This window comes from Hetaerina americana, unplaced genomic scaffold (assembly GCF_022747635.1).
Source record: "Hetaerina americana unplaced genomic scaffold, ioHetAmer1.1.p SCAF_195, whole genome shotgun sequence".
NCBI lineage: Eukaryota > Metazoa > Arthropoda > Insecta > Odonata > Calopterygidae > Hetaerina > Hetaerina americana.
Genome location: NW_027286758.1, coordinates 305,491 through 321,899, shown reverse-complemented (window position 1 = coordinate 321,899; position 16,409 = coordinate 305,491).

Sequence of the window (16,409 nt, the reverse complement as noted above, 5' to 3'; positions counted from 1 at the left end):
TTCCTGATCTTCATAATCTGAAGTTTCTCTTTTAACTGTGATCTGAACCTAATTTTTCAAAATATATGTATTGAAAAAGATTTAAAAAAAAAGGATGAACATCGAAATTGTATTTAAAATTCTTGATAAACATTTTCCATGTAATTTTTATGCATATATATTTCCTATGCATGAATGCAATTCAAAATTACCCACCAATGCTTTTTTCTTAACCCTCTTGGTGTGGCGGGCCGATATATCGGCTTTCGTATCCCTGGCGAAAAGTGCGGCGGGCCGATAAATCGGCTCTTGCGTAGGCTTTTGTTTAAATCATTGTAACTTATGGTTTTTTCTTTAATAATTTATGGTTTTTGTGCTATCGATAGGTTGAATTCCATAGATTTACGCAACTATTTTTTAAATTTTTTTGTAGCAATTTTAAATGCTTTTAAAAAAGTATAATTCTTATCATAATTTTTCGGTCAGTTTTGTACATGTCGGGAAGCTCTGCCTAATTGTTTGCTCATTTTTTTTTCTGAGTAGTCTTTCCACTATGAAAAGCCACTGAAAGGCTACTAATCTTTTTTCATCTGTAATCTCATGAATGTGTTGTGGTGTCTTGGTATTGATATATACCTGCTTATTCAGACTTTGTTGAGACGATGGAAATGAGAGCACTACTTTGTAATCATTTTGGTTTCTCTTGCCGTCCGTCGTATCTAATCAATTGCGCCCAGTGTAATGGATTACATTGTCAGCAGTTCTCTGTGAGTTAGAACTTGGTTTTTTTCTGCTTTTAGATTGTAAGCACATTGCCGCAGTCTCAAGGAAAGGGGAAAAGTCCCAATTTGACTCAGTGGGATCAGCCTTTTCAACAAAATCGAACTATGCAGAGGCGTACAAAAAAATTTGTAACTCACTGGTTTTTCTTTATTTATTTATAATTTTTCCTATATGGCTTTTTGATTCTTTATTGTATTTAAATATCGTAGTTTAATTGAAAAATGTTTTTAAAAAAATATTAGTTTTGTGTCTAAAAATCGAAATATTATTGCTAAAAAAATATTCTTCCAATTTATGATACTGTAATAATTACATTTATTACTCAGATGATGTAAATGTATTACAACATTATTAACTACATTATTATATTTTAAAATAAAAAAACTACATATGGATATCTAAACGAATAACTTCATGTTTTTTTTCCTAAGGTGATAAATTTTCTTAAATTACGCTTCGCACTTCTCACTAGTACCCCTGAAATCCCCGCCGCACTAAGAGGGTTAATATCTTATGGATATGATATGAGATAATCAATGTTTTACCTGTGGGGGGATAATTTATATCTGAAGCATAGCAAGATATAACAGCAAAACCAATTATTTAAGGATATAATTTGAAAATGCAAAACCACACCACCTGATAGCTGATTTCAGCATTAAAAATGAGAATTTTAAGAGATTAGATACATAATATCAGACCACTATTGACATGTATGAAGGATTCAGGTAAATCTCAGTTTCTCATTATTTGATGAATATTAATTCTTTGATTTAATGGATTTATTCAAAATTCCAGAGGATAAGGGTATCAATTTCAGAATTTTAGAATGAGTACTTACATTGTTTACACTGGGAATGCATCTTCCTCCTAATATGCTTGATACTCTAGTAAGCACCCGCAAATTGGCAATTCCCACATCACTATCATTGGAGGCATCATTTGACTCCGGCTCTACCTTTACACTCCTCTGCAAACAATCAATGGAGAAACTTATTAAAATTAACAAAACATTAGTATTATTAGGAAATATATATTTTCTAGTGGATATAAAAGTACAAATATCCTGAAAAAACTTATAAGCAAAATGTGAATGTGTAACAAGAAATGGAGCATTATACAGCCTTTAGCAGATATTAATAACTATTTAAACAGGGTCATTGCTACTAAAGTTAATAGAAGCCTTAGTTTTTGACCTTTAAAAATATTAAATAACTATTCACAAAAAATAACAGAAAAAATTTATTAATTACATTTTTTTTATTAAAATAGAACATATCAATTGAAAAATGTTTATTTATAGGAACTAATGAAATATATCCAAAGGACCGATCTATTTCCAACATTCCACTCAACACTAGTTTGCCAAGTACGTTATTTTTTAATCATTATAAAACAATGTTGACTAGATGGTTAAGCTTCACAAAATAATTCCTACTAATTCTTAAAACATCACGATAATAAGTAATACATTCATAATAAGTGCATTCATAATAAGTGCTATCAACGAGTATATTGTGCTTATTACTTCATAGTTACAAATATTAGAGGATATTTCCTTAAAATTGAACGACTTAATAAAATTACGAATAAAAACAATATTCTAGGGTTACTTTAAGATCTTCTTTTAATAGGAGATTTCATTGTTTATAGGGACATTCGTATATTACATCGTTTTCGTTTAACTCATAATTAATGAAAACTGATTGCATAAATGCATTCAATATTTTCACACTTTTAGTAAAATTCACTCTAAGTACACAGTTACTTGAGATTTCGAATTAAATATAGAGTTAAATTGTTTTAAGTGTTACTAGCAGCGTAGTTAATTCCAAATATTTATATAAACGCCAGTATTAGTCATTTGCTAATAAGACCTTAAGACTTACGTACAAGAGGGGGGACACTTATTTAAAATAAATATGTTCATTATTCAATTTAGGTTATTTCCGTTGACGCATAACGTTATCCACAACATTGCTCATAACATTACAACATACCAACCATAGTTGGCCTCGACTCACAGTTGGGCGGCGGTTTTTTCTCTCCGCGTGTTTCTTTGTCCTTTGACTGTTCAATAGATGGTGGTGTTCATGGCACTGCTGCTTAAACATGTAGAAATCCGTCAGTAATTTAAAACATTTGTAGCACAGCAACCACGGGTTGTTCCTTTCCCTCACTACCTTTAATAACAAGATTATCAAAGTATTAAACCCTAAACTTTCGATCTCAATGCTGCTCAAATCATTATCCGAATAACTGAAAGACTTTTTTAAGCTAAAATAGGGCACTATCGCACATTTCGTGATTAATTTACCATGAAAGCATGATTATCAATAATACGTAAACATACAACGGTTAGCTTACTTTCAATTCCAACAACTCTTCTATTGCTTCCCGCACCAGTTTCTCAGCATCGTTGTTTTCATAAAAAATATTTGTGTACCGTCCACCACGGCTAAGACATAATCTACACTTTAAACTTTCGTGACGGGGCATCTTTGGAGCCCTTCACACTGTCAACATTTACTACACCAAAACAGTGACTTTCAAAATGGCCGACTACATTTCGATGGGTCGTTCGTTCATAATCGATTACTAGGTGCGAGTTCGAAAATCGATTCCATTTTGTTTTGGCGCTAGGTGATCACCATATTCAAATATTTCTCAATACTTTTAAATTATTTAAACTCTCATTTGATAGATTGTGGCCATTTCTGTATCCTTACACTACTTTTGTACTAACGAGAAATTAAAAAATACTTGTGTTTTTAACTAAATGACATTAAATCGAACATTACCTAACCCAGGTATATTTTTTTTGGATGTATTTGAAATTTAAATTTTGTATATTTTGTATGTAAACTGTAAACTTTAATTTTTTTAAATGATTTTATGTGTATATAAATAGGTTCCCGGCATAACAATTTCTAATAAGAATAATAGCAAATCGGAAATAATGTTCATTAATTTCTTTCGTCGTAAAACTCTGAAATAAACTTATGTGGTGATAAACTAAATGCATTACCTTAATTTGGCAGATTTATTTAGGAAATAATAATTATGTGGGTAATCTGAGAGGAGGAGGAGGAAGAGATACGTACGTCTCAAGCTCAATATTGTTAGCCCGGGCCTTGACCACGGGCCCTTAAAGAATCATCATATAAATATGTATGCATGTACACATGAAAAAAACGGATCTAACTAAAGGGATCTATCTACGTCTAAATAAAAAACCTCGAAGCTCACGCAAAACACGTATACCCTGTGAAGGCTGAGGAAATAATATATGCAATCACAGAGGACGTATAATCAATCCTTAATCTCCTTCCTTCGTCGCAAATACTTTATTTTCCTTTTTTTTCAATCAATCAATTTTCAAAGGGCTCAAAACGGCACCTTTAATACGTAATAACATCACAGGCGAAATTGCAATACACCCCACGCCAGATTCTTCTCTCCACGCGTACCTGAAAGGAATCTAAGACAAGTAATTTTTGCGCATTAGCCTGATGTTTCCCCAATTTATTTAATTTGTTCTCCATTTAATTTTTAGTTTTACAAAATATATGCTACAAAATCCACTTTAAGACATTTAGAGAACAGGAAAATACATCCTCATTGTTTTATATTTGTTCATTTGTTTGTTATTCCGGTATAATTCCTTATAGATATTGGTGCCAATATCAGTCTCTAATAAGTCACACGACTCCATGAGCATAGAGGGAAATCAGATCTTCAGCTTTTCTCTGCCAATGACACTGCCATCACCACAAATGCAACTGCCACTCTCTCCCTTTCCCTTGGCCTCTGGTGAGAATTTTTGTTGAAGTTTGTTATTGCCGATGTCGCGCAGCCAATAATAGGGGGAGATTTTCTTTGCCATTTTGGTCTCCTTGTGGATACTGCTTGTACATATTTGGTGGACAATGTGATGACCTTATCGTTTAAGGGCACCATTGCCTCTCCCAGCAAAGGTCAAGTGTAAGTTATCTGAGATGCTTCCATTTATTCTTGCCTGATGGACAAATTCCCAGAGATTAAAAACCATCAGGAGCTTCCTGGCAAGTCAAGCACATCATGGTTGATTTTATAGAGACCATTGCTGGCCCTCCGGTTTCATCTAGGCCCCACCATCTTGCAACAGATGAGCTTGCCTTTGCCAATAAAGAATTTGATCTGATGCTTTAGACGAGTACTGCATGGAGGTCATCTAGCTCTCGGTCATCTGCCTTACACCTGGTGCCAAAGAAGAGCACCAAGTGGCACCTCAGTTGCAATTACCACTTGCTGAAATCCAGAACTGTGCCTGATCATTACCCTGTACTGCTTATCATGGATTTTGCACAGGGATTATGTGGCTGTACCATTTTTTGAAAATTAATTTAGTTTGTGCATTCCACCAATACCTGTCAACCCTGCAGATATTCCCAAAACTGCAACAATAATGCCTGTCGGCCTTTTTAAGTTTCCATTTATTACAATTGGCCTTCAAAACATTGTGCAGACCTTTCAGAGGTTCATAGATGACATGTTAAAGGGATTCCCTTATGCATATGCATACATAGATAATATCCTTGTTGCATCACGCAATTCTTTGGAGCATGAGCAGCATCTGCGGATAATATTTGGCCGCTTGAGGAATCATGGCATGGTTATTAATCCCTAAAAAACTTTTTTTGGTGTGAATGAGATACAGTTTCTAGGATGTACGGTAATGGAGGAAGGAACTTAACCACTCACCGAGAAGGTTCATTTCTCTGCATGATCCCCCACCGGCTCCCATACACCAGCTGTGGCAATTGTTAGGGGTAGTAAATTATTACCACCATTTTATCCCTTATGCCATAAATAGCCAGGAGCCACTTAGCAACCTTCTGGTGGGCAAGGTAAACAGCAAGGACTCCATCAGCGGGACACCAGCGTCAGAGATTTCATTCCTAGACTGCAAAGAGGCTCTGTGCAATAGTGCCATTTTAGCTCATCCAAACGTGTCTTTCCTCTGACCCTATTCAGACACTTTGGAGTTTTTGGTTAATGCTCTCCTTCAACAACTCACTTCCAAAGGATATCAGCCTCTTGGTTTCTGGACCAAGAAACTGAGTGATGCTGAAAGACCTTAAAGCGCTCAATACAGGGAACTTTTAGCAGTATATAAGGTAGTGATCCAGTTCTTGCATATGATAGAAGGACAAACCTTCACCAACCCTTAACCCCTTTCTTTTACATTTTCCCAGAGGTATGAAAAGTGTTCTTCCTGGTAGTTTAGGCATTTACACTTAATAACCCAATTTACCATAAACATCAAGTATGTAGCAGGCAAAGATAATATTGTAGCAGACACCATGTCTGGCATTTAAAGAATTTCAAAGCTGCGTCTCCAGAGTCTGATTGTGCCCTTGTCAATTCCATTCAGAATTCCTCATTAATTCTGGAAAAAGTTTCTATTCCTGGTTCATCTAATCCACGAAGCTGTTTCCCATGTATTTTAGAGAAATGATAGGCTCCATCCATTGTTGGTTCCTCCTTATGACGGGCTATTTTGAGTAATCCAGCATGATCCCTAAACATTCAAGCTGAAAATCCAGGGCAGAGAGGTATCTGTGGCAATTGACCACGTCAAACCACAATATGTTGTTATTGATTACGTTTATTGTGCCCAGTTAGATAAAACTCCATGATTACTGCCATATTGCCCTGCTGTTACCATACCTAGGGCGACTAATCCTACCACTCCTCAGCAGCCTCCCGTATTACCTCAACCTAGACAATCACAGAGAAGAGTGCCTTTTCCCAAACATTTAACTGACTTTGGGACTTAGGGGTATTTCAATTTCATTCCCTCTCCTGTATGTTATCTGATGTTACCTTGTAGTTGCTGCTGTGTATTGCATAACAGTATTTGTTTTTATGTGCTCTTACGAACCTGGCATTTGTTAAAAAAATTTTTGTGTATTTTACAATCAATTTGTGAAGTGCCAATTACAATTTCTCTCTCTTTGCAAGAGTATCCTTCGCATTTACCAAGGAAGGTGATGTGGCGGTTCTTTTGTTTGTGCAATTCAGCGGTGTGCTATGAGGTGTCACCCTAGACACAATCCATGAGGAGGCATTTTGACCCACACTGACCCAGTCACATCTCAACCCCAGCTAAGCATTCATCCCTCTTGTACACATTACACCCTTGGCATATATATTACTGTGTTCACCTTGGTCTTTTATTCAAAGAACTCAAATTAAGTCTGCTGTTCATTCAAACTCTTTACATGGCCTTTATTATTATTTCCTAGCACCACCTGTACCAAAATCATTTCCAGCACTCCCACACTGTTTAAGGCTTGGTAATGGTTTAACTCTAACATTAATTACTTAACCAACCTCTCCATTGCTTACTGCATCATAAGGGTTATAAGGAAGAAGTTGTGTGTTGAGCCAAGAAACACGGGTGGAGAAAGGCAAGGAAGGCATATGGTTGATGTTATTTCATGCAAGGTTAGGCATTCAGTAGTTCTCTGGAATCTGTTAAACATATGGATTAACCAGCAACAGCTGAGAGGGAAGAGAACTATACTGTGACCACATAAATGAGTTTATCATCGGCCTTTATTTAATTCTAAGGTGTGTATGTTTTGCATTTGTTTTCAAGGGAGTTCAAGAAAGACTGACAAGGAATGATATGTCTCTAAAAATATTAACAGCAGTGCTATGAATGCTGGAGATTGCTTGATCATTGTCAATGAGTAAATCGACCCTTCTAGTTAATCCTTTGATGCTTCATTAGAGTGTGTAGATTAGTCAGAGGGCAAATCAATTCCAAAAGGTGACCATACTTTGTTTGGCAATGGGGAAATTATAAATTTAGGGAGTGTGCATTTTTATGTTTGCATTATTAGCCATCTGTGCTTTGAAACCAATGCTACTTAAGGTCCGACTATGCTATTTCAATTTGAAATATCTCCCTAAAGCTGACTTTTTCTTAAACCTTCAATTCATTTTCATGAAATGTGACCATTAGGACTGCAGTTGCTATTGTTCTCCTTACTGTAGTGATTAGTAGAATGTAAACTGTTCCATTAATATTTTTAATCATATGGAAATGTTTAGAAAAAACTGCATGTGAAATATTTGTCTTTTTTATTACATGACCCTTTGGAATATTGCAAATTACATCTGTCAAATGAGGAATAATATATTAAGGAAGAGATTGACTTTGGCATCTCTCAGGAGAAATGATGCCTGAGAGATGACATGTTACAGTATCAACAGGTCAGACAAGTATTAATTTTTTTAAATTAAGCCTCAAGAAAATCCCTTTCACTGCCCTTGGTGATTTCTTGATTTAGAACTGTTTTTGGACATGCAAAAAGTTTGATGTTGATATCTCTCAGGAGAAATTATTATTAAGAATTATTAATTTTTTACCTTTTGCCTCAGGAAAATCCCTTTCACTGCCCTCAGTATTTCTCATTTAATGATTGAGAACAGTTTTTGGACATACCATCAGTGTATGCAAAAACGAAAATATTAATATCTTATATTTGTAGGTACTTTGTTAATGTCATTTCAATACGTTTCCCTAATATTTAATCCACTTTTGTGAATATTAGTCATGCTACAAGGACAATCAATAGTTTATGGTTTATTCTGCAAGCATGTTATTTTGCAGGTGTTTTGCACTGATAACATTTGATTCTGGAGAACCCTGAATTCTTCATTCCTTCCTACTTTAGGTTTTTCCCAGCAGTTCACCCTGACTATTTTATTTGCACTTCCTAATTTGTTTTTCTTTCTGTCAACAGCATTTTCTCCATACCTACTATTAAAAAGCAACCAATTAAGGTTTTCCATTTTGCTTTAATGACCATGTTCCTGAATCACAAAAAAGCTGAAATACCCAGTCATTAAGATTAAATGAGGTACCTACCAGGCAAAGATAAATCTAGGTACATCAATCTTGAAAAACTCATCGTTGGTTATCGTCAAAACATAATTCATCTCTTACCTTTTCCCCAAATGCACCTTCATAGCTTTCAAATGCCCCATCAACCTATGCCTTAAATCAAGCAATCCACTCCTAAAATCTCCAACCCATCCCCATGCCACTCACCAGTCCCAGGCTCTTTTGAGGGGAAGTTAGCATTGGAGCAACATGAGTAGGCAATATGTGGTTGTGGGAAGAGAGGTTTAGATCTATTAAGCTGACATGTATTTATTGAGGTTTGTTGCAAGTAGAGAAAATATGATGACATTTATTAGGGAGGGAGTAGGCAAACAGATTAGTTGATCTCACAAGGCTTTTTAATTGGCAGGTCATCCATAGGTGAGAGATGAACATGGGAGCTTTAAAAATGAGGTACCATCATTATGGTGTGAAATAGGCAATAGATCTTTCAGAAAGGATTTAAGTCTTTTGGATCCCAGGAAAAAGGTGATAGAAAAGATTGAATCCTATATCAGATGTGTGGCTTATTTCTGTAATTTGTGATGCTGGGTGAAATGGTTTATTTTATTCTCTTTGAGATTTTTTGGGTATACCTTTCTATGGAGTATATTGAATAGATTATGGGGTGTTTGCTAAGGGTGACTGTGATGTTATAAATCGGTGGACTGCAGAAAGTGAGAGAGCAAAAATATTGTGATTGTCAAGAACTTGTTGTCATGCTCTTCATTTTACGCAAGGGAATGCATTACCAACTTATTCAATCAAATAAACAAACTCTGTAATTCCACCTTCCTCTCTTTTTTCCAATCTCTTTACAACCAAACAACCATTTCTTGGACCAGTGATCTTCTATTACCATCCTAGAATCCCAATTGAGCCACCAATATAGAGGTAAGACGAAGGTAAGAGAAGCTTTGTTTATATTAGAATACATATCATCAAAAAATTGTCACCCCAATGGATGCTGCAATTGCTCATGGTTGACAATAAGCTGATTCACCAGTCAACTTAGAAACATTTTTTGCAGCAATTAAAGCAAGATCCAAAGGTGGTTTTGTGTTAAATTATCAATGTTGATGAAACCTGGATTCATCCGGATGGTTTTTGGGATGCAAAAGGCATCAACCTGGCGGATTGTTTAGAAAAAGGAAGAATGATTACTGGGAAATACTACAGTGAGTAATTGGACTACTTTTACAAAAAATTGGAGACATGGCTACATTTGGCAAAGAAGAAGGTGATTTTACACACCAATAATGCACAAACACATTCATCTGGAAATGTTACCACCCAACTGCATGAACTACATTATGAATTGCTGCCAGTCACCATTCATTGAAAAAAATAGCTCCTACAAGGAAGTTATTGCCAAGACAGGGGTATAATTAAGGGAGTTGGGCAAATCCTTTTCTTTGAGGGGTTTAAAAAATTGCAAGGTTGATGAGAGAACTCTATTTTTCTAAAAGGAAACCATGTTGAAAAATAAAATAAAAATTTTTTGAAAAAATAGTTTCTTTATTTCTAACCTGGGTACTTATTGAATCGACCTGTTAGATCCTGCCTTGAAAGTGTACTTGAATATTAACCTGATACCAATAAATAATTATAAGATAACCATTAAATATTCACTTCCATCAGGGACAAACACTACCTATGGCTGAAAATCAGTAAAGGGAGCTAAAAAGAAGAGGATTCATTTACATAAATAAACATGGATTAGGAATTTAAACTTTAAATACTTAGTTCTTTTAACCTTAGTTTTAAAAGAAAACATGTGTATAAATCCAGGTTATCATTGCATCTCTGTTTTAATATTACACGCAGCAGCAAACTGCAATATATTCAGTATTTCATCCAAAAGTGGTAGGACTGATTTTCTCTGGCAGGAATGAAGGGGTGGAGGGGGGTCTGCCTGGCAGGGTAAGATGGAAGGGGCTCAAAGTAATAGACCAACAAAAACCTCATTTGCTTGATTGAGTGAGGAAACCATTTTTAGTGAAGCAAATTTTTTGTTCAAGTTAAAAAAGAAATTGTTTCTGAATTTAGAGCAACATTATTCTGTAAAGTTTTGTGCAAAACTTGGAAGGATGGTAACTAAGACCCGCGATATGATCAAGCAGGCTTATGCGGCCACTGCCTTAAGCCATTCCACTGTATTTGAGTGGCACAAGTCATTTAAAGAGGGTGGGGATCTCATTGAAGACAACCATCATTACGGACGGCTGTCAAATGCGACAACTGAGACGAATGTGGACAGAGTGAAGACACTGCTGAACACAGACCAATGCTTAACCAGAACCAGTGAAAGAATTGCAAACGAGTTGGGTCTGTCTGCATCCAACGTCCAATGCATTATTTCACAGGATTTGGCAATGCACAAGGCGTGCGCCATGATGGTGCTGAAAATTCTTCCATGGCACACTTGTCATCAGACAGCTCCGGGGCCACACCACATTGCCACATTGTTGCACCCGCCGTATTCTCCCCATCTGGCACCACCAGTCTTCTTCTTCCCCATGATTAAAAGACAGCTCAGGGGATGACGTTTAGACTCAATAAAGACCTTCAAGAGGCTTCTAAGGGTCATCAATGCCAATGGACATATGTGGAATGGGAGCAATGTTATACATAGTGTGAAGCAGCTCAAGGAGCATACTTTGAGGATTATTAAGCTGATGTAAGTATATCGTCAATAAAATTCTTCTACAAAATCAGTCCTTCCACTTTTCGGTGCAACCTTCTCTATACTATTGAAGATTTTGCCACTCCACATAGATACAATTAATACTTAATTAAGCCAATAATTTCCAAACCTGAATATTTAATTAGGTTTAAAATATGAGCAAAAGAGAGGTAGCCTACCATTTTTATACAAAAAAATATGAATGATAATAGTGTAAAAATTCACCATTAAGCTCCTTTTAAGCTTTAATAAATGCTTCTAGAGATTTGAGAGAATTTATCAAGTGCCATTTAAAAAACAGGCTTGGGTAACAGGCAAATATCTTAATAACTTGCTAAACTTTAATTCAAAACTCAGCGACTGATGTTGAACAAAAACATAAAAGATAATAAAATTCAATAAATATCAGAATAAATAAATTCCATCTGACATTACCAGAGTGGTCGTTTTTACACCAAACATTTTAATTTCTATTTTATCTAGTTAAAAACTTTTTTTATTGTCTCAAAGGCTTCTTTTTCAAGGTTACAGTTACAGTTTTAAAAAATTGAGGTTTTTGGAGAAACGACTCGTCCTGAAAAAACGTTTTTATATGATAGATGTCTAAAAATTAAAAGTTTTCAATTGGTAAAACACTCTAATAAAGTGGTCTCATTATAAATTTATTCCTGGTGGATTTTTAAATATCTTTAGGTGCATTTATAATTAGATACTAGAGAAGAGGTTATAAATTTATGCATACATGTTTGCAGACCACATTGAAAAAGACCTTCATGACCATTCCTTGTGATATTTGGAAGTCACCTTTTTTCTTAACATGCATGCATAATTGTTAAGTCATTGCATTCATCCAGTATATTTGAGGAGTATCTTTGACAAAAACATATTATAGGGCTACAGCAAGAAAAGTTAAACCTTATGCTGCTATCAAATTTCAGTGATTTAGAGAGTTGATGAATAGAAGATGAAGTTTTTTCATTGATGGTGAAAAAATCTAGTTCCTTTAATGAGGAAAATCCTCATTAAGATTAAAATTCTCCTGAGAGAATGAAAAGGCATGATAATAAGGGATAAGTATAAAAGTTCTATACTAAACACGAATGGCATTCCAATCAGAGAAATATTTATGATTCTAGCCTGGGTGCAAGTGTGTTTAGTTTGTAAGCAGAGTTCCAAATGGTTCTGTCAAATAGAGTCTGTAATCAAATTGTGGCAGAACATGATTTCTGATTAAAATGAAGAACTTGAATTTATTTCTGTAATAAAATTCCTCATCATAGAGGGATTAATAGGAAATTCATATGAAGTTTACAAAAGTAGAGAGGGACTCATTTAATTTCGGCCAACCAAAACTGAGTTGCTGAATTTTCAACAGGGACCAAAATCCCTTGAAGATGACCTCCCAGAAGGATAGCCATCAAGTGCTACGATACAGAAAAATATCAAAAAGATACAAAATATCATGTATGACATTAAGCCACCAAAGAGACATGAGATACCTTAGACACTGAGGATAGCAAAAGAAAAGTGGCAAAATAACTTGCAGTAAGGAATATGGATGGGTAAGCTCTGGGCAAGGTGAGTGCTGCATTTCTTAAAATCCCTATAAAAGCAATTTTCCCAGCAAAGTACCGTAGATTCCAGAAGTTACCAAAACATTCAACCTTGCCACTCAGTATCAAAGAAACCAAAGTGAAAAGCATATGTTTTGGCAAATTGCAAACATATCCAAACCCATGCATTTTAATCCCAGAATACCAACAATTTCATTTATATTCCCAACTAAGTGGCATTTCCTCAAAAGAAGCAAGAGTATTTGAGATGATTAAGTTTGAAATGGTTGGATGAGTAAAACTTTCTTCGTAGACCCCTTATTATGCTCATTAAACTGTGCTTTTGACTGAAATACCTTAAAATCTCCTTATCTGGAAGGAAAATACCACAAATGGTGACAGCATTCCAATCTTTTTTTTATTTAGAAACAAATACTTAAAACTCTTAACTTCCCAATTAACTGTCTCAAAGACAACATCTGCAATAGAATCCCAATAATGATCACTTAGAACTAGGGAAATCCCTTGCTGCTTTTTAGCAATAAACAACAAAGGAACCTATGGAGATGTACCTTAACTTCACTTGAACGAAATATTATGCAATTGATAATTGGTTCTTAGTAGGTTTAATGACATTCAAATGAAAGATAGTGAAATAAAATTTTTCAAATCTGTTAATTTTCTTTTAAAGAAGTTACACAAAACAAAGTTGACACTTTTTTAAAAACTTGAAATAAATGTATTACGATGGTCCATGGTAGTGATATAATTATTTGGAAGAGTGTATGATCATTAAATAATCGTCATTACCAAAATTATGCATGTCATTCATACATTGTCACTGTAATTATTGGGAGAAGGATTTGTTTAATTCGAGCATTTTAGTTTTTCACTAGTTTCTAATCCTTCCTATGTTTAATGATGATTCTTTGTTTTTAAAATTCTGACAAACATGTCCCACTCATTTCTGCTTTCAAATGCAAGTGGCTGAGAAAAAGGCTCCAGTTATGAGCATGAGTGAATGAAATTGAATACAATTTACTCTGCTCTCTGATCATTTAGTAGTGTCCCATCATGCGTGACTTGAGATTATTGTTCCGAATGAATGCTTTAGAACAGACGGTGCACCGGTGTGGTTTTCTCCAGTGTGTGTCATTATATGCCTTTTCAGATCACCTATCCGAGCAATTGATCTTAGCTTTTAGATCACCTATCCGAGCATATGTCTCACTTGAGGCTCTTTCTCCAGTGTGTGTCAACAAGTGCACCTTTAAATTGTTACTCTGTGCAAATGCTTTAGAACAGATCTTGCACTGGTGTGGCTTCTCACCAGTATGTGTCAACAAGTGTCTCTTTAGATTAATATTCAGTGCAAATGCCCTTGAGCATATCTGGCACTCGTGGCTCCTTTCTCCAGTGTGTGTCAACAAGTGCACCTTTAAATTGTTACTCTGTGCAAATGCTTTAGAACAGATCTTGCACTGGTGTGGCTTCTCACCAGTATGTGTCAACAAGTGTCTCCTTAGATTAGCATTCAGTGCAAATGCCCTTGAGCATATCTTGCACTTGTGGCTCTTTTCTCCAGTATGCGTCAACAGGTGCCTTTTCAGACCAATATTATGAGCAAATGCTCTTGAGCATATCTCGCACCTGTGGCTTCCCTCACCAGTATGTGTCAACATGTGCCTCTTTAGATTACTATTCTGGGTAAATGCTCTTGAGCACATTTCGCATCTGTGTGGCTTCTCTTCAGTATGTGTCAAAATGTGCCTCATTAGATGCTGCTTTTTAACAAAACCTTTCAAACATATTTCACATTTAAAAGGTCTTTCCACAGTATGTGATGACTTGTGGACTCTGAGTTTACTCAAAAATAGAAAGTTTTTGGTGCAGAATTCACATTGGTACTTATTTTTTGCAGGATGCACCAAGTTGATGTGCCTTGCAAGGTCATTTTTCCTGTCAAATGACTTTGAGCAAGAGTCACAATTGAATTGTTTTGCCTTCCTAACATGCATATGCAAGACATGAACTTTGAGAAGGTTTCTCTGTGCAAATTCCTTGTAGCAAATTTGACAAGAATGCAATAAAATGCCTCCTGCATCCTTCCCCGTAGCATCTTGTTTCCTGCAATTATCTGAAAGATTTGAAGAAAAGGAATCTTATCAATGAAAAATTATATACCTGCAATGAAAAAGGTTGTTATCTCCAATTTGTGGTAAATTCACTAATTTGCATAAAAAATTATCATGGGGAAGGGTTCAATGCCATCATGCAATATATTTCTACAAATGTTTACTTGGCATGCAAAAATGCCTAGAAAATTCAATTTGTAAAAGGATTTTGAGAAGAAATAAGAATATTTCCTGTCATGAAAGAATGGAATATGAGAAAAGACAAATTTATAGAGAAAGGAAATTCTTTTCCTAGGGAATAGATAATTAAATTGAATTAACTATGTGTGGCTGTTTTTTACCAAAAGCACAAAGTCCAACAATAAAATACCAAAATTACAAAATGTAAGATGGGAACGAAGAGTATGACTATCTTTCATTTCTTGTATTTATGAGATATTTTAGCCTGGAATTAGTACAAATCTTTCCATAGTTTCCTAATTTCATAATTGAACCAGAAAGCCAAATAATAATGTAACATGAAGTCACAAAAAATCAAAAATATTATCCCTACTGTGAAAGATATTATTGCAGTTAAAAGTAAGTTTAGTAGCTACTAACATATTATTAAATCTAAGGTCCAAATGAGTTTTTTTAGCATGGTCCTCTTGGTGTGGCGTGCTGATATATTGGCTTTTGTATCTCTGGCAAAAATTGCAGCATGTTCATATATTGGCTCTTGCATAGGCTTTTGTTTAAATTGTTGTAACTTATGGTTTTTTCTTTAATAATTTATGGTTTTTGTGCTATCAATAGGTTGAATTCCATAGAATTATGTTACTATTTTTTAAAATTTTTATTAGCAATTTTAAATGCTTTTAGAAAAGTATAATTCTTACCATAATTTTTCATTCAGTTTTGTACATTTCGGGAAGCTCTGCCTAATTGTTTGCTCGTTTTTTTCTGAGTAGTTTAAAAAAAAAGTTTTTCTGACTATTTTTTAAAAGTTTTATTAGCAATTTTAAATGAATGACAAGAATGAAGAGAATGACAATATTTATTGATTGATTAATTCATCAATTCATTTAAGGACAAAGTACTTATCAGGTAAAATGATCAATTTAGTGGGTGATAGAGTCACTCACCTCAAATAATTTATGTTTAGTACTAAATTTATTTATTACTTCTATTTAATTTTCTGAAACTACTATTAATATGGCAATCCCTGATTTCCAACTGACACATATGGTACCCTTAAAATTACTTTTATTCATTATTTTGTTACAATTTATCTAAAAAAGACCTTTCACAATTTCTGGCTTAATATTTCCTATTCCCTAAGTGGTCCTTTAGAT